Genomic DNA, 23,476 nt, shown 5'->3' on the forward strand with positions numbered 1-23,476 from the left:
CTCCAGTCCAGCATTTCTCATTATGTACTCTGCATAGAAGTTAAATAAGCAGGGTGACAATATATAGCCTTGACGTACTCCTTTTTCTATTTGGAACCAGTCTGTTGTTCCATGTCCAGTTCTAACTGTTGCTTCCTGACTTGCATACAGATTTCTCAAGGGGCAGGTCAGGTGGTCTGGTATTCCCATCTCTTGAAGAATTTTCCACAGTTTATTGTGATCCACACAGTCAAAGGCTTTGGCATAGTCAATAAAACAGAAATAGATGTTTCTCTGGAACTCTCTTGCTTTTTCCATGATCCAGCGGATGTTGGCAATTTAATCTCTGGTTCCTCTGCCTTTTCTAAAACCAGCTTGAACATCAGGAAGTTCATGGTTCACATATTGCTGAAGCCTGGCTTGGAGAATTTTGAGCATTACTTTCCTAGTATGTGAGATGAGTGCAATTGTGCAGTAGTTTGCGCATTCTTTGGCATTGCCTTTCTTTGGGATTGGAAAGAAAACTTACCTTTTCCAGTCCTGTGGCCACTGCTGAGTTTTCCCAATTTGCTGGCATATTGAGTGCAGCACTTTCACAGCATCATCTTTCAGGATTTGAAATAGCTCAATAGGAACTCCATCAACTCCACTAGCTTTGTTCGTAGTGATGCTGTCTAAGCCCCACTTGACTTCACATTCCAGGATGTCTGGCTCTAGATGAGTGATCACACAATCGTGATTATCTGGGTCGTGAATATCTTTTTTGTACAGTTCTTCTGTGTATTCTTGCCACCTCTAATATCTTCTGCTTCTGTTAGGTCCAGACCATTTCTGTCCTTTATCAAGCCTATCTTTGCATGAAATGTTCCCTTGGTATCTCTGATTTTCTTAAAGAGATCTCTAGTCTTTCCCATTCTGTTGTTTTCCTCTATTTCTTTGCATTGATCGCTGAAGAAGGCTTTCTTATCTCTTCTTGCTATTCTTCAGAACTCTGCATTCAGATGCTTGTATCTTTCCTTTTCTCCTTTGCTTTTCACCTCTCTTCTTTTCACAGGTACTTGTAAAGCTTCCTCAGACAGCCATTTTGCTTTTTTGCATTTCTTTTCCATGGGGATGGTCTTGATCCCTGTCTCCTGTACAATGTCATGAACCTCATTCCATAGTTCATCAGGCACTCTATCTATCAGATCTAGGCCCTTAAATCTATTTCTCACTTCCACTGTATAATCATAAAGGATTTGATTTAGGTCATACCTGAATGGTCTAGCGGTTTTCCCTACTTTCTTCAATTTAAGTCTGAATTTGGTAATAAGGAGTTCATGATCTGAGCCACAAGTCAGGCCCTGGTCTTGTTTTTGTTGACTGTATAGAGCTTCTCCATCTTTGGCTGCAAAGAATATAATCAATCTGATTTCAGTGTTGACCATCTGGTGATGTCCATGTGTAGAGTCTTCTCTTGTGTTGTTGGAAGAGGGTGTTTGCTATGACCAGTGCATTTTCTTGGCAAAACTCTATTAGTCTTTGTCCTGCTTCATTCTGCATTCCAAGGCCAAATTCGCCTGTTACTCCAGGTGTTTCTTGACTTCCTACTTTTGCATTCCAGTCCCCTATAATGAAAAGGACATCTTTTTTGGGTGTTAGTTCTGAAAGGTCTTGTAGTCTTCATAGAACCATTCAACTTCAGTTTCTTCAGTGTTACTGGTTGGGGCATAGACTTGGATTACTGTGATATTGAATGGTTTGCCTTGGAGACGAATAGAGATCATTCTGTCGTTTCTAAGACTGCATCCAAGTACTGCATTTCGGACTCTTGTTGACCATGATGGCTGCTCCATTTCTTCTGAGGGATTCCTGCCCGCAGTAGTAGATATAATGGTCATCTGAGTTAAATTCACCCATTCCAGTCCAGTTTAGTTCGCTGATTCCTAGAATGTCAACGTTCACCCTTGCCATCTCTTGTTTGACCACTTCCAATTTGCCTTGATTCATGGACCTGACATTCCAGGTTCCTATGCAATATTGCTCTTTACAGCATCGGACCTTGCTTTTATCACCAGTCACATCCACAACTGGGTATTGTTTTTGCTTTGGCTCCATCCCTTCATTCTTTCTGGAGTTATTTCTCCACTGATCTCCAGTAGTGTGTTGGGCACCTACTGACCTGGGGAGTTCCTCTTTTGGTATCCTATCATTTTGCCTTTTCATACTGTTCATGGGGTTCTCAAGGCAAGCATACTGAAGTGGCTTGCCATTCCCTTCTCCAGTGGACCACATTCTGTCAGAGCTCTCCACCACAATCCGCCTGTCTTGGGTTGCCCCGCGGGCGTGGCTTAGTTTCATTTAGTTAGACAAGGCTGTGGTCCTAGTGTGATTAGATTGACTAGTTTTCTGTGAGTATGGTTTCAGTGTGTCTGCCCTCTGATGCCCTCTTGCAACGCCTACCATCTTACTTGGGTTTCTCTTACCTTGGGCGTGGGGTATCTTTTCACGGCTGCTCCAGCAAGGCGCAGCTGCTGCTCCTTACCTTGGAAAGGGTATCTCCTCACCACCAGCCTTCCTGACCTTCAATGTGGGATAGCTCCTCTAGGCCCTCCTGTGCCCACGCAGCCACCGCTCCTTGGACATGGGGTTGCTCCTCCTGGCTGCCGCCCCTGGCCTTGGGCATGGAGTGGCTCCTCCCGGCCGCAGCCCCTGACCTTGGACGCGCTCCTCTCAGCCGTTCCTGCGCCGTGGCAGCCTGGCACTCTCGGCCACTGCCCCTGACCTCGGATGTGGGGTAACTCCTCTCGGCCGCCACCCTTCGGGCATGGGGTCCTCCCAGCTTCTGCCCCTGACCTCGAACGTGGGGTAACTCCTCTTGGCTGCGCTGAGTGCGCCGGCCACAGCCGCCCGCGCTTACTGAATCACTTTGTTGTATACCTGAAACTATTAATAACACAATATTGTAAATCAACTACTTTTCAATTTTTAGGAGGGGGGAAAAAAACAGCCCATAAAGGCAGGCTGGAGAGAAAACCAGAGAATGGTGATTCATGAACATGCAAGCCAAGAAGCAGCGCGGCCTCTCTGTGCCACGGTGAAGGTGGAGGCTCTGCCCACGCCAGGCGTCCTGTGCGCCTGGTGCACGCTGTGCACAGTTGCCCAGATGTGCGCACAGCTTCAAGTGCACCCATTACACGTGCAGATATTTCACGCACGTTTGTGGGCGGAATATACACTGAAAAAAACAAGAATGCACAGAGCAGGATTGTTTTGCTTCGGTGTGTAGGTGAACTCTGATGGAACTTGGTAGAACTCAGAGCGTTTATGAGCATGATGGATGACCCTCCAGGGGCTTGTTTCCCATCCTCCTGGCTGCGCTGGAGTGCAGGCCTGCGGTGACAGCACTGGGTACGGAAGGGACGAACAATGGGTCCTGTGAGTTCGTGGAGCTGGGGCTGCCCTGCCTGAGTGGGAGGTCTGAGCATCCGTCTTGAACAGCACATAATTCAGAGGGGAGTGGAGGGATTTTTGTGGCATGCGGAAATAGCAAGGGGGTAAAATGAGAGCGAATCATGAAAGTGCACTCAAATCACCCAACGTGCTGAGGATTGTTCATGTCAACAGATCCCACCACTGAGAAGCCACAAGCCTGGTGAGCTTCCTGACCAGATCCAGGGCCCACTCTTCCGTGCTAAGCCCCCACAGCATCACCCAGGCTGGGAGGCACAGGTGACCAGCCGGCTCAGTTAGAAGATATGTAGCCTTTTCATCCCTTGAAAAACTTGTTCGCTTGAACTTTTAAAATGCTAATACAGGTAAGTCAGCAGGACTGTTGCTTCAGCTGCAAACCCAGAACAGGGCTGCCCCTTGCTCCGCCTTCCCTCGGTCTGTGACAGTCACCGAGCGGCTGCACCCAAGCCCCCACTTCAAAGGATCCCTATTTTTCTTGATCTTAACAGATCTGGCGTGCTTTCCTCTGGCTGTGCGCAAAAAGTTCCTGACATCCTCAATTTTGTGACAGGTGGCACGGAGGTAGCGGGGAAGAGAGGACACCCTTTTGCACATTTTCCTTAAGAAGTGGTTCTTTTTGCTTCCTTGTTTTTGATGCTGAGGCTGTCCTCTGCTCTAGATTTCATTTCAAAGTCACAAAGCAAGAAAACTGAAGTCAATGAGACTCTTTCTTGCTGCTCACCCTGGCTATGTTCTTTCAAATGTTCTTTCAGATGTTCACAGGCAAATCTCATATGCTGGACAGAATATTCATAAGGCCTTACTATTTTCAGAAACTATTAACAATGCGATGTTGATCATAATTCTATAGACCTCCTTAGGAATGGTATTACTGCGCCTCCCTTGGGTATCTATTTTACCGACTGCCAATACAGAGAGTAGTTGGATCCAGCCTAAATCCTTCCTTCTGCAAATCAAACATATTTCCTCTTGTTCTATTCTTAATGGAGACCAGACTTCTTAAATAATCACCCTTCTTTGTGGTATTGAAGACCTACCCTCCCCCCCCCACACATTCCACTGCATTGTCTTAGTTACCCAGCCCAACAAGGATATCCTGCAGGGAACAGGGTGTCTCTCCTTATGAACCAAGTTCAATTTTCTCCTTTCTAGTTTTATTAGCAGTAAGAACTTCTCTTCAAATAATACACTGAAGTGAAAGGTGCCACAGAAAATGCACCACTTTCAAATCCCTCAGGGGCTTGAAACTGTTGCTCTTGTGTAGGATAACTTCAGTCTGAGTTTTTCTGTCATCAGAATCAAGTGACTGGTTCTCTGGTGACTTTTTTCTGCTCTGAAAACATAATGATTCTGACTGTTTCTGGCAGATTGTCTAGTCCCAGGGTAAACTTTGATTCCCTGGGGAGTGTTCATCAATTCAACATCAGTCAGTCTGGATAATTAAATGCTATCTCCTCTATTCACCATCTATCCTACATCCCTGCTCTTTCTCTACTCTAACCACATACAGTAACATAAAGTTCTTTATTCTCAATATTTGATTCTTATGCCTAAGATTTTCTGGATATTTATACATTTTCCCCGCCTATACCTTCTGGGTTTGTTGTTACTGTTTAGTCGCTAAGTCATGCCCAACTCTTTTGCAACTCCATGGACTATAGCCCACCAGGCCCCTCTGTCCATGGGATTTCCCAGGCAAGAATACTGGAGTGGGTTGCCATGCTCTCCTCCAGGGGATCTTCCTGACCCAGGGATTGAACCCGTGTGTCTACTGCATTGGCAGGAGGATTCTTTAACACTGAGCAAGCTGGGAAGCCCGACCTTCTATATATGAGTCCATTAATCCCAGAGAATAACCATGTACTCATAAGATCATTATAAAATAAGATAAAACTGTTTAATAACAACCACAAAAGCTACTATTTGTTAAGCATTTCTTATAATCCAGTGTTTCTGTTAGGTGCCTCCTATAAATTGCCATATTCCATTCTTTCAGCAAAATGCTGTAAGTTGAACTATGTTCCCCCCAAAAGATACCCTGGAGTCCAGACTTACAGTCCTTCAAGTGAGACCTTATTTGGAAATAAGGTCTTTACAGAAGTAATTAGGTCAGTGTGATGTATGAGGGAGAACCTTCATCCAATATAATTTGTGTCCCTTAAAAAAAAAATGAAATGTGGTCACAGAGACAGGCACATGAAGAACGCCATGTGACTATAAAGACAGCTGTCTACACCGTCTACAAACTGAGGACAGAGGCCTGGAGCAAATGCCTCCCTCACAGCTTCAGAAGGAACCATCCCTTGATCTCAAACTTTCAGCCCCCAGACCAGGAGGTAACATCCTTCTGTTTACACCACCAACTTTGTTACAGCAGCCCTAGAAAATGAATGCACAACCTTACAATTGCAGTCTTCTCTTTTTTAAAACGAGAACTCTGGAGCATAAAACGATTAAAGACCTTCCCCAGATCCTACAGGCAGTGGCGGTAGGGCTGCCATGCAACATAGACCTGTTCTGTTCCCAGTGCTTGCTACTCTGTCTTGCTGCCTCCAACCTAAGCTTGCACATGGGCTTGCTGTGCACACCTACAATTGCACGATCAAGGGATTTTTATATTGCTTACTCCGAGGAGAACTTCCTGAAAACCCTCTTCCCTATGTTTTGGGAGTGAGTTATCACAGAAAGCTTGAGAGGGAGGTAGGGACAGTGACTTGGTTTGGAAAAGGCAAGGTTATATAAACAAAAAGTGGACTTTCCTGGTGGTCCAGTGGTTAAGACTTTGACTTCTAATGCACAGATTGTGAGTTCCATCCCTGGTCAGACAGCTAAGACCCTATGTACCTCTTGGCCAAAATATCAAAACATACAACAGTGAGATGTAACAAATTCCATAAAGACTTTAAAAACTTGTAGTTGTCCAGTCACCCAGTCGTGTCTGACTCTTTGCAACCTATAGACTGCAGCACACCAGGCCTCCCTGTCCCTCACTTTAAAAATGGTCCATATCAAAAACCAATCTTTAAAAATAAGTAATTTTTAAACATAAGTATCTCTCATGCAATATTTGGGACATGCTTATATTAATTTTTTCCCTTGTTTAATCTGAAATTAAAATCCCACTGGTATTTTTGTAATTCTATTTGTTAAATCTGGCAATTAAAATTCTACCCCAGGAGAACTTTTAGTTTGGGGCCTCAGTCCCCAAGCTGGGAGTGGTGGCATAAAAGTGGCAGCAAAGGTGGGGACACCGAGGCCTGCTCTGCATATAAAGTCCTTGAATTGTCTGGTAAATGCTTTGGAATGTTCAATAAATACTGCCTATTTTTATTATGGGGGCTTCCCAGGTGGGTCAGCTGTAAAGAATCTGCCTGCCAATGCAGGAAATGCAGGTTTGATCCTTGGGTCAGGAAGGTCCTCTGGAGAAGGAAACAGCAACCTGCTCTAGTATTCTTGCCTGGGAAATCTCATGGACAGAGGAGCCTGGTGGGTTACAGTCCATGGAGCTGCAAAAGAGTTGGACCTGACTTAGTGACTAAACAACAACTATTATTATTATAGCAATTGGGAACTACCCTCGTAGGTCTCAGGAAAAGATGTGGGGGAAGGCAGAAGGCAAGAAGAGAAGAGCTGTTATTATTATTCCAAGGGTGGATTGGCACTGGAGGGCTTATGTAATGAGGTGAAAGACTGATGAGATATGCTGGTTTAATGTCCCGTATCTGGTCTTCTGTGCATCTCATTGGGCATTGAGCCAATGGAAAGAGCACAGAGTTCTGACAGCACAGAGGACTAAGGCCTGCAGACACAGTGGCCACTGTACTGACTCCTGAGGGGATGTAGGAGAGATTCAGGAGATGTCTGAGATACATGGGAATGGGTGTCTTTTAAATTAAGTGGAATGAAAGAGTATTATGGCACTGGAAAACTGCTGGGAAGCCCAGCTACCAATCAAAACAACCAGAAAATTCCTTGCTGCTGAATGAAACTCAAGAAAAGCATACAGTGATCTTTTCAAACAGCTTACGCCTTCTGAGTTCCTGGCTAGACACTCCTAAGGAGTCATGAGAGATCTTTTGGAAAATGGAAAGAATGCCACAAGAGCAAAAAAAAAATTAAGTCTAAATGGTGGTCATGAAATTGGCAGCTCACTGATAACTCTTTTTTTCTCTGTAATTTCTTTTTTAAAAAAAGGATTTTATTTATTTTTGGCTGTGCTGGGTCTTCGCTGCCACACAGGCTTCTCTCTAGTTGCGCGGCACAGGCTTCTCTTATTGTGGAGCACAGGCTGTATAGTGTGCATGCGCTTCAGTAGTTTCGGCCCCCACGCTCTAGAGCACAGCCTCAGCAGTTGCGGTGCACAGGGTTAGTTCCTCTGCTACATGTGGGATCTTCTGGGACTAGGGATCGAACCCATGTCTTCTGCATGGGCACGCAGATTCTTTACCACTGAGCCACCAGGGAAGGTCCATCTTTTTTCTTTTTTTTTTTGGTAATACACTTCTACTGCTGGGTTTACTGGATGTTACAGAACCATGCAAGTATTTCCACAGCAGCCAATTCTTGTCAGTTCAGGAGTCATAAAGTACATATGTTGTTTTCTCTCTGATGACTGGCATAGGAACATGGAAAATTGGCAGAAATAGATGATGACTGACAATCTTCCATGTTCCTATGCCAAGAGATTCAGTAGATGTGTGAGAGAATATTTATGATGAAACCTTATCAATTCAAGACACTAGGTAAAGCAAAATTTCAAATTTCTGTCATTTATTTCAAATGGGTTTTCACATCAGATACTTTGAACCATTATATAGAATCCTCCTCCTCTACAGAAGTAAACTGTTTAACAATTTAGAACTACTGTTTTCCTTCATTATCTTTATGACAATTCTTCTACCTTTTGACTTTATTTCTTAAGATGCATCCTTTAATGGTGATAAAAGGAAAGGGATGAGATTCAAATGAACACTTACACTCATGGCAATTCTGGAAAACGTGTGGATGGGGAGGGGTGGGACATGACTGGCTACAATTAGCACCAAGTACATGTCCGTGAACAGAGAAGTCTCTCCATAAATCCTTCAATAATTAATTAATGAGGGACTCAACCAATTTCTGCCTTCTGGACATTATCAAACGTAATCAGAATTTCACTGTAACTATAAAACCATATGAAACGACCAGTGACCACAAGTTATATTTTAAAACATTAATGGGCATGTTAATGCCCACTCTACTAAAGGCACATGTGCTCTGGTTTTCCAGTCTCACAAGGCATTGGAAAACCACAGCTGTTGATAATGCTCTCTACTTGCAGATCCTGTAACCGCGCACTTGACTTCAGCATGGCATTTGCACCACATTAAAGCTTGGCAAGCTTAATCTTCGCTAACCACGGGCAAATGGGAACATGCTATAAAATATAAAAATGCATTTCAGCCAAAAGCCATTATCAAGTATGTGTTTGTTTGGATTTGACTAAGAACCTCTCATTTGTTCATGCACACTTGGCGTCTTTACATTCTGTGTACCGATTACACTAGAATTGACTATATCACGTGCCTAATAGTCCAGGAAGGCTCTCAGCACAGGAGAGCAGGAAAGAGAGGGGAGAGGAAGAAGCCAGAGTGAGGACACACTCCTCTGTAAACCTTTGGGGGGACTCTTCGTCCTCTCCTGCCCAGTGTACCACACTAAACGTGTTGTTGAGTAATTGGTAGTTGATTCTTTTATATCATCAGATAGGAGAATCCACCCTTGCATTTATCTAGCAACAAGCCTCATAACAGAAGAAAACTATGCTATCTGGCTATTTGCTTCTCAGGTGGCTCAGTGGTAAAGAACCCGCTTGCCAAGACAGGAGACTGGGTGGGTTCAATACCTGGGTCAGGAAGATCCCCTGGAGAAGGAAATGGTAACCCATTCCAGTATTCTTGCCTGAGAAATCCCATGGACAGAGGAGTCTGGTGGGCTACAGTCCATGGGGTCACAAAGAGTCCGACACGACTGAGCTACTAAACAAGAACAACAGCCCCCCTTAGTGCTCCATCCATGCCCACGCCTACCTTCCAGTATCTTGAGACAGGAACCACATTCCAGGCATCCTTTTTCAGTGCCTAGCAAATAGACATGTGGTATGAACAAACGCCAAACATATGTACCCACATTCTGGGTTTCAGTTGGATTTTGTTCTATTGAGGAAATAAAACAAAGCAACCCCCTCAAACAAACCAAAACAAAGAAACAGATCCTTTTCTTAACAGTCATCGACTCTCTCGCTTCTTTATTCAGTCATTTTTGAGCTTCCACTAAGTATTAGGTGTGACTTTTGTCGCCATTCACTTCAGGGAGTGGACAAGACGACCTGTAAAAGTACTTAGCACAGTGCCTGGTATATGGGAGGCAAGCCACAAAATTAGATTTCTTTCCTTCTCAAATCCTTATCCTTGCACTCATCAATCGACCACAACCCAACAATTGGCCAACCTGAAGAAAACAATTAGCCTCCAGTCCAGTGTCATAATCCCTTTAAATCCCCCTACCCACCATGCAGTTATACATGGTGAGGTTAAGCATGTAAGTCAGGGAGAATAAAACACACACAGGCAGAGTCATGGCTCATGATTCTTGCTTTGCCATGTTTTGTTGTAAAAGAGGAGAGAAAATGGTCAGTGAAGGGTTCCGGGATGTCTAGGCTATATCTGAACATACACACACCATACACACACATACACACACTTTGGGGAGGTTGTGTTGTTAATCTAGGCAAATAGCTTTGCAACTGACACTAAGCATTTACTATCCTCTCTGGTTGTTTGCGGAGAAGGCAATGGCAACCCACTCCAGTACTCTTGCCTGGAAAATCCCATGGACGGAGGAGCCTGGTAGGCTGCAGTCCATGGGGTCGCTAAGAGTCGGGCACGACTCAGCGACTTCACTTTCACTTTTTACTTTCATGCATTGGAGAAGGAAATGGCAACCCACTCCAGCGTTCTTGCCTCAAGAATCCCAGGGACGGGGAAGCCTGGTGGGCTGCCGTCTATGGGGTTGCACAGAGTCAGACACGATTGAAGCGACTTAGCAGCAGCAGCAGCTGGTTGTTTGACTGAATTTAACTTTTACTTACAAGCAACTTCTATAAATAGATGCAACCTTAAAGCCAACACTTTCTGCCCCATTTTGCATCCTACTTGACTGCCAATACTAGGTCAAAGATGGAGGAGAAAGCAATCTGACGCATCATCAATTTGCTACTTTCAGCAGTTTTCATGATATACGCCAAATGCCACCACCAGATTGATCACTGCCAAAGGGCAACCCACACTAATCCCCGAGACATCCAGAGTGAACAGATCCTGACATAAAAGCAGATGTAGAAGTCTTTGCGAGTCTAAGATATTTAAAGAACTCATCTATGACCTCTACTGGTCAAGCTATTAAAACACAAGAGCTACCATGATTTCAGAAGTGTTTTCATTCATTCAGTGATCAAACACTTTTCAGCGCCTACTATGTGCCAGGCTTCCCTGGGGGCTCAAATGCAAAGAATCAGTCTGCAACACGGGAGACCTGGGTTCAGGCCCTGGAGCAGAGCATGGCAACCCACTCCAGTATTCTTTCCTGGAGAATCCCCGTGGACAGAGGAGCCTGGTGGGCTGCAGTCAGTGGGGTCACAAAGAGGTGGACGTGACTAAGCAGCTGATCACACATGTGCCAGGCACTGACGAAGGAATGACAATAAACAAAACAGGCCTAAAAACTCCCTCCCTCTTAAAATTCAACTGGGCAGTGTTTAAAAAATATGTGTTGTAAATAAGTTGATTGTAGAGTATTTTGGAAGGTAATAAGTGCTTTTAAAAAGAGGAAAAAGTAAATCAAGGAAAAGAGACTCAAAAGCACAGAGTAGGCGGAACTGGAGAAGCAGGCTGCAGAATGAAATCAGACCCTCAGGATACGTGTCAGTGCAAGGGTAGAATTAAGCAAGGCATCCAAGGAGGCGAGAATCTTAATAAGTTCATACGTAACACACAGGAACTTCCCTGACAGTGGCTAAGACTTCTGCACTGCCAATGCAGGGGGTCTGGGTTCTATTTCCTGGCCAGGGAACTAGATCCCACATGCCACAACTGAAGATTCCACATGCCACAACTGAGACCCAGTGCAGCCAAGCTAATTCATTACTTAAAAAGGCCTAACACATAGATTCTCAAGTTAGTTTAATTAGACATCGCCTGAGAGCAAGTTTCTTTTTGACAGTTTCACAAGAGATTTTAGAGTCAGTCAGACTTGTGTTCAAGCCTGTATGGGTCAGCTTTGCTGCAGCAACAAACAACCCCAAACTCTCAATGGCATAAAGGACAAATATTCATTTTTTGCTTACATCTCGTAAAGGCTGCAGGCTAACTCAGTCGACTGTGGCTGGTGGGCTTAGACCTGCTCCATGTGTGTCCTGTTTCAGGGGCAGAGCTGAAGAGACAGCCACCTTCTGGGGTGTGTTGTCCCCACAGAGGAGGACAGGGCTGAAGTACATCTAATTGCACCACGGAACTTACAGCCTCTTCTCATTTGGGGCAAACATCAAGTTCATTCACATCCCACTGACCAAAGAAAATCCCTCAGTGGGAGCAGGGAAATGTAAATGTGGCCCACATACAAGGGCAAGGAGGGAGCGGGTAATGGTGAGGAAGTAATACAGCGTAACTGTGGCGAGTCACTCCGTTTCTCACCTTATTCAACGGTGAAACAGGAATAGGAACAGGCTACCTGTGAAGAATAAATGAGATATTATAAATGTACTTAGCACAGTAACTGGTTTATATGAAGGGGTCAGTGAAAGTTAGTATCCTTTTGTTGTCTTCTTCCAGAAGTTGCATCATCACTCTGGCCCAATTCCTCTGGAGGGTTGGGTGGCTGTTGGGTGGGAGGTGGGGTGGAATTCTCTGGCAGTCCAGTGGTTAAGACTGTGTTAAAAAGAAGTTATGGGGGCAAGGAGTGGATGTGTGGGAAAACTGAGAAGCCTGGGACTGAAACCTTGCTCCAGTTCTTTCTCTAAATCCTGGATAAATTACTGATCTATAAAGTGAGGCATCCATCTAACTGATCTGTAAGGTTCCTTTCTGGTGCTAAAGATAATCAGTCTGGGATAAAACATTAACAGGGTTTTCTTTCCTTTTTCTCTAGAGTCGCTGCTGCCTAGTTCCAACACCAGGTGGCGCTAGACAACAACTTAATGGAAAAAGATGAGGGCTTTTCTGTGGAGACTGGAGAGTCTAGAATTATTATTTTCTTACAGATTTGTTGGAGAAGGCAATGGCAACCCACTCCAGTGTTCTTGCCTGGAGAATCCCAGGGTCGGTGGAGCCTGGTGGGCTGCCATCTACGGGGTCGCACAGAGTAGGACACGACTGAAGCAACTTAGCAGCAGCATAGATTTGTTACAAAGCAGAGCTGTTGCATCTGATGATAGCTTTTCAGGAAGCACCACTTTGAGGAAACACCACCCCAAAACATCAAATGCTCCCTCTAGTCCTAGGACCTCATGCTTTGGGAAGAGACTCTGGGAAATTGGGAACTACCTCAGTTTCTAGGGATTTTGGAATAGGAGAGGTACCTTTTTTTTTTTTTTTTTTTTTGAGCAAAAGCATGAGATCATTGGAGCTGTGCTATAAGATGATACAGATAGCAGCCATGTGATGGAATCTGGCATGGGGGAGAATTATTCAGCAGACTCATATAACAAACAGGATGGAATCCATGTCACGGATATGAGACAAAAGAGTGGGAGTGAGCACAGCAATAGGTGAGACGGTGCAGCAACAGACTCTAAAATTTGGCAGCTATTTACACCAAGAGGCTTCAAGTAGGATAAATCATAATGAAAGATGGCTCCCAGATAAGTAGGAAGATGCTGGAGCCACTGACGGCACATGACTTTGGGAGACAGTATTACTGTTATTCCTGCACTTCAAATGCACACCCAGAAGAAGAAGACATGATGGTTCCTGCCTCTTAAGTACCAAGAAGCCCCTGGTGCATGAGTATTGGTCCTAAAATGGCCAGACATGCCAGCTGTGGAAAGCGTTTAAATGCTCCAATATGACAACTAGCCTTTTCTCAAGAAATGTTTCCTTATACATGGTTTTAATGGTAGTACTTCATAATCTTGGAGTACGAAGCAGCAACCCACTCCAGTACTGGAAAATTCCATGGACAGAGGAGCTTGGTGGGTTACAGTCCATGAGGCTGCAAAGAGCTGGACATGACTAAGCAGGCACATGCACACACACACACTTTAAAATCCAGAGGCATTTCGCTGATGATGATGGGGACAGGGCTATATTGGATATCTCTGTACCTTTCAATCAATTTTGCTGTGAACTTAAACTGCTCCAAAAAAAAAAAAGGAAATCTTTTTTTTTTTTTTTTTTTTAATTTTGGCCAATTCTGGAAAGATGATGAAGTAGGAAGTTCTGAGAATCTGTGTCCCACCCTGGATAACAGTTGAGCTGGCAGAATCTGTCTGATGTAACTACTGTGGAACTCTGGACAGTTTATTGAAGGCTTGCAATGTCCAGGAGAAGATGGGGACAGTTAATTTGGGCCAGTTTCAGCTCTCAGCACCACAGCAGCCTTGCATCCTAACCCTCATGGCAGGCAGCTAAGCACGATTCCTGGAGCAGCTTGTCCACAACTTGCAGGAGCCCGGGTGGGCAAAGTGGACACCAGTGGTCTGTGCTCTGATCACTGGTCACTATTTCTGACCACATAGGTCCAGACAAAAAGGCAGTGTCACTGTTGTAGCACCTCCCCCCCCTCAATGCAAGCCCCTCTTCATCTGGCTTAAGAGACAGCCAGATTTAAAGGGAACAGCGTCCTTTTTTTTTTTTTTTTTTAAACAGTGCTTGTTAGTGAGGTGCTAATAAGCAGACCAACATACACATACTAGAGGTCCCAGAAAGAGAAGAGAGAAAAGGGCAGAGAGGATATCTGAAGAAATAATGGCTGAAAACATGCCAAACTTGATGAAAAACATGAATATAAATATCCAACAAGTTCAACAATGTCCAAGGATGGTGAGCTGAAAGCCCCCCAAAAAAGAACATCCAGGAAGTAGCAATATAGCAGCAAATAATCACACACAAGGGATCCTTAATAGAACTATCAGTAGATTTCTCATCAGAAACTTTGGAGACCATAAAGCAGTGGGCTGATATAGTCAAAATGCTATAAGAAAAAACCCGTCAACCAAGAATTGTATATCTAGCAAAACTGCCCTTGGAAAGTAAGAGAGAAATTAAGATATCAAGATAAAAGCGAGGGAGTCTGTTACCAGTGGACCTGTTGTGCAAGAAATGCTCAAGAGAGTCCTGCAAGGTGAAATGAAAAGACATTTGAAGCCATAAGAGAAACTCAAATCTCTATGGAAAAATCACAAGTGTTAGTCACTCAGTCCTGTCTGACTCTTTGTGACCCCATTGTCTGTGACCCCACTGTCTGTACTGGAGTGGATCGCCATTTCCTTCTCCAGGGGATTTTCCCGATCCAGGATTGAACCCAGGTCTCCTACATTGCAGGCAGACTGTTTACTGACTGAGCCAGCAGGGAAACCCATCAGATGGAAAAATCAAGAAGCCCCTCAGATGGAAAAACATTTATCTTTTTCTCTTCCTTGAGAGCTCTGGACCCCTTTCTCCTCCTTGAGGACCCTGGACCCCTTCCTCCTTGAGGGCCCCAGACTCCTTATCAAACTGCCTAAGAATTAACTCCTATACAAGAAGGAAAAATCAAGATCTCAACAAAGGTAAATACACGGATAATTACGAAAGCTAGTGTTTTGTAACAATGGTTTGCAACTGAACCTTTTGTTTTGTACATGACTTAAGAGTATTGCATTTTTTAAATATAATATTTTACATTTTGGGGCATATGATGTAGACTGAGGTAATTTTATGATATCACCAAATGAAAGGGATGGGAGTGGAGCTGTAAAGGATTTGGGGTATGTTATTGAAGTTAGGCTGGAATAAACTCAAACTATACTGTTATAACTTCAGGATGTTAAACGAAATCTTTGTGGTAATCACAAAGAAAATAGCTATAGAAGATACACAAAAGGAAATGAAGGAATTCAAACATTTCACTACAAAAACTCAACTGACACAGGGCCTTCCCTGGTGATCCAGAGGTTAAGACTGCACTATCACAAGGGGACCTAAGATCCTGCAAGCCACACAAGAGGCCAAAATAATAATAATTTTTAAAAATTTAATTAAAAATCAACTGAATACACCAAAAGAAGCCAGTAAGTAATGCAGGAGATGAATAATAATAATAATAAAAAAGCTACAAGACATTTAGGAAGCAAATAGCAAAATCACAGAAGTAAATCCTTACCAGTAATTATTTTAATTGTAAATAAACTCTTCTGTGGATCACAACAAACTGAAAAAATCTGAAAGAGATGGGAATATCAAATGACCTGACCTGCCTCTTGACAAATCTGTATGCAGGTCAGGAAGCAACAGTTAGAATTGGACATGGAACAACAGACTGGTTCCAAATAGGAAAAGGAGTACGTCAAGGCTGTATATTGTCACCCTGCTTATTTAACTTCTATGCAGAGTACATCATGAGAAACGCTGGGCTGGAAGAAGCACAATCTGGAATCAAGATTACCAGGAGAAATATCAATAATCTCAGATATGCAGATAACACCACCCTTATGGCAGAAAGTGAAGAGGAGCGAAAGAGCCTCTTGATGAAAGTGAAAGAGGAGAGTGAAAAAGTTGGCTTAAAGATCAACATTCAGAAAACTAAGATCATGGCATCCAGTCCCATCACTTCATGGCAAACAGATGGGGAAACAGTGGAAACAGTGGCAGACTCTATTTTGGGGGGCCCCAAAATCACTGCTGATGATGGCTGCAGCCATGAAATTAAAAGACGCTTACTCCTTGGAAGAAAAGTTATGACCAACCTAGACAGCATATTCAAAAGCAGAGACGTTACTTTGCCAACAACCGTCCATCTAGTCAAGGCTATGGTTTTTCCAGTGCTCATGTATGGATGTGAGAGTTGGACTATAAAGAAAGCTGAGGGCTGAAGAACTGATGTTTTAAACTGTGGTGCTGGAGAAGACTCTTGAAAGTCCCTTGGACAGCCAGGAGATCCAACCAGTCCATCCTAAAGGAAATCAGTCCTGAATATTCATTGGAAGGACTGATGCTGAAGCTGAAACTCTAATACTTTGGCCACCTGATGGGAAGAACTGACTCATTGGAAAAGACTCTGATGCTGGGAAAGATTGAAGGCAGGAGGAGAAGGGGACGACAGAGGATGAGAAGGTTGGATGACATCACTGACTCAATGGACATGAGTTTGAGTAAACTCCGGGAGTTGGTGATGGACAGGGAGGCCTGGCATGCTACAGTCCATGGGGTCGCAGAGTCGGACATGACTGAGCGACTGAACTGAACTGAAATAAACTCTTCAATCAAAAGACAGAGATTGGCAGAATTGATAAAAACACAGAGTATGACTACATCTACAAGAGACCCATTTTAGATCCAAAGACATAGACAGAATGAAAGTAAAAGGATGGAGAAAGTTATTTCATGCAAACAGCCTCCAGAAGAGAGCATGAGTAGATGTATGAGGTACCAAGGGCAGCCAAATTCTTAGAGACAAAAGTGGTCTGGTGGTTCCCAGGGGCTGGAAGAGACGGGAAGGGGGAATTATTGCTCAGCAGGAACACAGCTTTAGTTTTATAAGATGCAAAATGTTACCGAGAAGGATGGTGGTGATGGATGCAGAGTGTTATGAATGCATTTCACTATCACTGAACTTAAAACTGGGTGAGATGGGACTTCCCTGGTGGCACAGTGGATGAGAATCTATCTGCCAATGCAGGGGACATGGGTTCAACCCCCGGTCCAGGAAGATTCCACATGCAGTGGAGTAACTACGCCCATGGGCCACAACTACCAAGCCCATGCGCTGTAACCACTGAAGCCCACGTGCCTCAAACCTGTGTTCTGCAACAAGAGAAGTCACAGCAACAAGAAGCCCACGAACAGCAACCAGAGGGTAACCCTTGCTCACTGCAACTAGAGAAAAGCCTGCACAGTAAAAATAAAAATAAATAAATGAATAAATAAAATTATAAAAAGAAAAAAAATAAAATAAATAAAAAGAATCGGTAAGGTGGTAAATTGTATATTATATGTACTTTACACACATACATACAACTGTAAAAAAGAATAGCATAACTATTTAAAAACAAACAAAAATAACCCTTAGCAATTTCTTAAGCCTTCTATATGCCAACATGTCCACAGAGCACAGCAGAAGGAGCAGTGACTTTGGGGTCAGATGGGCCTGGTTTGAAATCTGAAAATCCTGCTCTACTATATAGTCAAAGCTATGATTTTTCCAATAGTCATGTACAGATGTGAGAGTTGGACCATAAAGAAGGCTGAAGAATTGATGCTTTCAAACTGTGCTGTGGCAGAAGACTCTTGAGACTCCCTTGGACTGCAAGGAGATCAAACCAGTCAATCCTAAAGGAAATCAATCCTGAATATTCATTGGAAGAAGTGATGCTGAGGCTCCAATACTTTGGGCACCTGATGTGGAGGGCAATTCACTGGAAAAGACCCTGATGCTGGAAAGATTGAAGGCAGGAGGAGAAGGGGGCGACAGAGGATGAGATGATTGGATGGTAGCATCTACTCAATGGACATGAGTTTGAGCAAGCTCGGGGAGACAGTGAAGGACAGTCCATGGGATCACAAAGAGTCAGACGTGACTGAGCAACTGAACAACAACTATATTAACACCTCAGGTTAAAGTGTCTGCCTGCAATGCAGGAGACCTGGGTTCAGTCCCTGGGTCAGGAAGATCCCCTGGAGAAGGAAATGGCAACCCACTCCAGTATTCTTGCCTGGAGAATCCCATGGACGGAGGAGCCTGGTAGGCTACAGTCCACGGGGTCACAAAGAGTCAGACACGACTGAGTGACTTCATTCTCTTCTCCTGTATAAAACTGAGCAGAAGAGAGCATGTTTTTTCAGCTTTGAAGGTACTCTACTGCCTGGAGAAAGTTACTTAATCTCTCTGCATCTCAATTCCACCCTTAACATATGGGATATAATATCAGTCTCACAGTTTAGCCATGAGAAGTAAAGATCAGGTGGTTAAATGTAAGTTCTTGTTCCCTTTAAACACAAGGCTGTTAGGATGCCCATGTATGAATCTATCAGACAAGCTCAGCATCAGCAGAGATACATATAAGGCTATGGCTTTCTGTGGGCACTTTTTGCAAGAACCGTTGAGCTCTTATGATATGAGATATTAAAAAATCAAATGTATTAAGCTGGCCTATAGCTTGATACTAGGGATATTCACTGGTTCACAATAAACAAAGAGGAAGGAGGAGTTACACAATGCATCTCTGTTCTAATTACTCAATCACTACTCAACTGAAACCTTGCTTCATAAGAGCTTAGCCACAGCCTCTGGGAGCAATAAACATCCTGCATTGCAAACCCCATTTTGCCATCTCACAGAACCTCGATAAATCTCAGTTGCAAGTGAAGGTATCTCTTATTTTATCTATGTAGCAACTATTTCAAGGTCATTTTTACAACAGTCATCACTATTAGTCCTCTGGCCAACTCTCCCAGTCAGGGACAGAAGACATTAATATGCAATGCTGGTATTTCTATTTTGCATTTAGGGCCTCCCCGGTGGTTCAGTACTAAAGAGTCCGTCTGCCAATGCAGGAGATATCCATTCAGTCCCTGGGTGGGGAAGATCTCCTGGAGAAGGAAACGAAAACCCAGTCCAGTCTTCTTGCCTGGAGAATTCCATGGACAGAGGAGCCTGGCAGGCTACAGTCCATGGGGTCCCAAAGAGTCGGACATGACTTAGCAACTAAACACTGAACAACCACCTCTGCAGAGAGAATTAGATAAGCAGTGGTGTATTCCCATTGCACGTCTCCCCTTTTCTAAACAGACCCAGATTATCTGTCTACCACACCTCCAACCACATTAACCCCAGACAGGGTTTCTTCAGATGAAACACAACACAGTTCTGCTCTGTTCATATTCAGTCATTTTCCTGAGCCTGTGCCTGGCTCATCCTAACCGTTCCCCGTCTTCTCAGCATGTCATGACAGGCTCTCAGCAAGAGTGGACTGCAGGGTCTCGTCCCTTATGTCCTGATTCTTATTGCTTCCACTGATGGAGTGACTTTCCAGGTCTGGAAGCACTTTCCTATGTGTGTGACAAGTTCCCGAAGCCTTCCTGGAGCAGGACGATGCCTCTCGCTGCCTGGCTCAGAACCAGTGACTCTGCTCATCTGTGGCATGCCCTGTGATGTGTTGTATTTATTCTGCCTGTGCACATTCCTGCCTTCCTAGAGGGAGACGTGAATAAACCACCCGGCCTTTCCCCGCAAGAAAGTAATTTTTTCACCTTAGGTGGGCCATCTGTTTCTCTGAACACAGCTCTGCTTTGACTTGATTTGAATACATCTTGTCCCAGGCGTTTTGCCAGCTGTACCAAAAGAAAAAAAAAAGCTGTAGGCTCCAGGAAATGGAGCAACTAAAAGTGGTTTCCCTGTAATGTCAGGTCACTCTTTCTTTCTGAAATGCAACTTATGGAATTAACCTAAAGGAAATTGTGCATCACTCTCCGTAGGGGTGGTTTGCAGAGTGGCAGGAGGCCCTGATAACAACCAACCATGAATTTCCTAAGTCTCAGTCTCACTGAGGTATGTCACTAGATTTAGCACTGTCCCTACAAATGGAGAGGAAAACTGGGTGCTTGCACTGGACCCCAAACAGAGGCCCCCTAAGCTAAAGGTTCTCCTCAACACCAGACGCAGACCCAGTCCACACATGCAGTTTCAGTATTCATTTCTCAGTCTCACTCAAATGACTGCTCCTTTCCTTTTTTTTTTTTGTATGTAACTTTTTACTTTATATTGGAGTATAGCCAATTAACAATGTTGTGATAGCTTCAGGTGGACAGCAAAGGAGCTCATCAAATGGCTGATTCTGGTGCTCAGGTGTGTTAAGAAAATTTTCCTTAAACCATTTGGAATTAAAGATCTCTTCTTAAGTGCCCAAGCTATTGGGGAAAAAGTATTACCCAGGGCAGAGTGTCAAAATATTCAGGCTGCATAGCAAAATAAATATTCAAGAAAATGAAATGACATCCTATATAATGGGAAAAATATTTACAAATCTTATGTCTAGTAGGGGGTTGATAGCTAAAATATATAAAGAATTTATTCTAAAATCCTATAGGAAATCATCCCTGAATATTCATTGGAAGGACTGATGCTGAAGCTGAAGCTCTAATGCTTTGGCCACCTGATTCAAAGAGATGACTCACTGGAAAAGACCCCAATGCTGGGAAAGATTGAGGGCAGGAGGAGAAGGAGGGAACAGAGGATGAGATGGCTGGATGGCATCACCGACTCAATGGACATGAGTTTTCGCAAACTCCAGGACACAGCAAAGGACAGGGAAGCCTGGGGTGCTGCAGTCCATGGGGTCACAAAGAGTCAGACATGACTTAGTGACTGAACAACAATAAAGAATTCATACAACTAAATAGCCAACAAACAAACAAACAATCCAATTTAAAAATGGGCCAATTCTACTTTTGGTGTATTTAAAATGGACCTACCATATGATCCAGCAATTTTACTTCTGGGAATATAACGGAAGGAAATGAAAACACTACATTGAAGAGATACCCATGTTCATAGCAGCACTGCTCACAACAGCCAAAACATGGAAACAACTGAAGTGAACACTGATAAATAAATGGGTAAAGAAGCTGCAGTCTATATATATACACACACACAATGGAATATTCAGCCATAAGAAAGAAGGAAATTCTGCCATTTGCAAGATGTGAATAGAACTTGAGGGCATTGTGCTAAGTGAAATAAGTCAGACACAGAAAGACAAATAGTGTATGCCCTCAATTACACGGGGAATCTTGAAAAGAAAAACTGCATTGAAAAAGAGATCAGACGTGTGGTTACCAAAGGCAAGGCGTGAGAAGAAGACGGGGCCTTGAGCTACTCAGAAGGGACAAGACCATGGCTGATATCCAGCCCTATGCACTGGCACAGTGTTCCTGCAGGGAACACACAGAACCACGGCCCTGAGGGCTGATAAACAGCTGAGGTTAGACCGCATATCACTGGATGACCATCCAAGGCCACCCTGCAGGTGGTAATGGACTTGGGATACTGGTCCATGAGCCAAGCAGCTCAAGGTTGGTAGCTGCATGGACACAGACCCTGTGGGCCCTCAGGAGGGGCCCGGGTGGGCAGGAGGCCAGTGGGGGACACCACTGCAGGTGGGGACGGAAGCAAAGGGGCTCCAGGTACAGGCTCCATGAGCTGTAATTTTTTTAAAAGATTTTTTTGATGTGGACCATCTTAAAAGTCTTCACTGAATTTTTTACAATATTGTTTCTGTTTTATGGTTTGGTTTTCTGGGCCAAGAGACATGTGGGATCTTAGCTTCCTGACCAGCGGGTCAAACCTGCACCCTCTGCTTTGAAAAATGAAGTTTTGACCACTGGACCACCAGGGAAGTCCCCATCCAGAAATTTCTAAACATCAATAAGAGACTTAGAAATAATTAGAATGATTTGGTGGCCATATTCTTATATCACAGCATAAGTAGCTTCAGGATGAGTTTAGTTTAGAGAATACACAGGGAAAATTTAATTTCTTACTTATATAATGATTTACTGAAATACATTTGTTTATAAAATGTATTTTGCCATGTAAGTGGTTAAATACTCTGCACATCATTGTTAGACTGGGCAGCAGTAAGCTGGGGGATAGCGACTCAGACGGTGGAGCCTGTAAAGGCTTCACTGAACCCCTGCTTCCCACCATCCTGGAATGACCAGACTTGGGCAGATACGGGTTTCATTTGATTGACAAGCGAAATGTCATTTTCCATCTGTGGCTGAGGACTGGGCCCACCACATCCAATCAGGAGTTCCCAGCCACTGCTGCTCTCCTGAACCTTCCGAAGGGTCTGACCTGCTGTGCAAGTACAGACTCTGCAAAGGAAATGCGGGGTTAGGTTTCTAGTGACTTTGCCAGGACACAGAGGGCCAGGAGTTCTGTTTAACACATAGCTAGTGAGCATCTAAATCAGGCCAGGCAGAGTCTGGGCACTAAGGATGCACAACATCAGAAAGGACAAAAAACCCTACACCCGGAGCCAATGAGGAATTGTAGGTGGTCCTTATTCAAAGGCCGAGGATGGATAGACTGAGCCCAGGAGAAGCCTCTGACCTCAAGTCAGCACCCTCTGCTCTGTCCTCCTTGGGCTGGAATATGAGAACACGGTGATTAATTCCACAGAACGGTGGGGCTGATCTACCCTGAGACGGGTAAGCATCATAAGGACAGGCTCCAGGAAAGAACTCCTGCCATACGTTGACTGCTCCTTTGCCACAGTTTAGTATCTAAAATTCTGCCATTCAAAAAGCATTTTCCAACAGCTGTTCCTTAGAATCTCATCACTCAAGATTCCTAGTTAAAAATATTTTTTCAGCTGTTAAACAAATTTGGCAAACACTTGAGCTCTTGGTGAGTCACAATGAACTGGCATACTAATCTGTAGGACCTCCATTGATTTTGGATTCAAAATTTGGGCATCTCTGTTTTTTTATTATTTGTTTAAGCCTCCATCCCTCCACATTGTAGGTAATTCAGTATCTCTCTCTCAGGGACTCTCTATTCCCCAAATTGTTCACAACCTGGGAATTTACTTAGTCCAAAGGGAGCAGTCTTGTTTCAAAATTCCAGAGAGAAAAAACTGATCTGCCCATTAGAAGTTCTGATTTTATAAAACAATGTGGAATTGGCACAAAAGAGACATATGGATCAATGGAACAGAATACAGAGCCCAGAAATAAACCCACACAACCATGTTCAATTTATCTTTGACAAAGGAGGCAAGAATATACAATGGAGAAAAGACAGTCTCTTC

The 23,476-nt window shown here is 43.9% G+C and overlaps 2 protein-coding genes across 29 annotated transcripts in view; one reads left to right on the forward strand and one right to left on the reverse strand.

Moving 5' to 3' along the window:
- The window catches only part of SCRG1 (stimulator of chondrogenesis 1), a 97,396-nt gene that overhangs the window by 53,312 nt on the left and 20,608 nt on the right, over nt 1–23,476 (forward strand). The gene's annotated exons all lie outside the window — the stretch shown is intronic.
- Nucleotides 1–23,476, reverse strand: part of SAP30 (Sin3A associated protein 30) — a 100,311-nt gene that overhangs the window by 31,679 nt on the left and 45,156 nt on the right. For 10 of the 28 annotated variants that reach the window (XR_011254413.1, XR_011254407.1, XR_011254409.1 and 7 more), the window contains one exon: nt 12,162–12,198. The exons of 4 other annotated variants lie outside the window; for them this stretch is intronic. The gene's annotated coding sequence lies outside the window, so the exon portion shown is untranslated. Of the gene's footprint in view, nt 1–910; nt 2,905–9,499; nt 9,552–12,161; nt 12,199–19,913; nt 19,995–23,476 lie in introns of those variants that run through there. 14 more of the 28 variants (XR_011254422.1, XR_011254410.1, XR_011254401.1 and 11 more) reach the window with 8 other exon arrangements.

Source organism: Ovis canadensis, chromosome 2, assembly GCF_042477335.2.
Source record: "Ovis canadensis isolate MfBH-ARS-UI-01 breed Bighorn chromosome 2, ARS-UI_OviCan_v2, whole genome shotgun sequence".
Taxonomy (NCBI): Eukaryota; Metazoa; Chordata; class Mammalia; order Artiodactyla; family Bovidae; genus Ovis; species Ovis canadensis.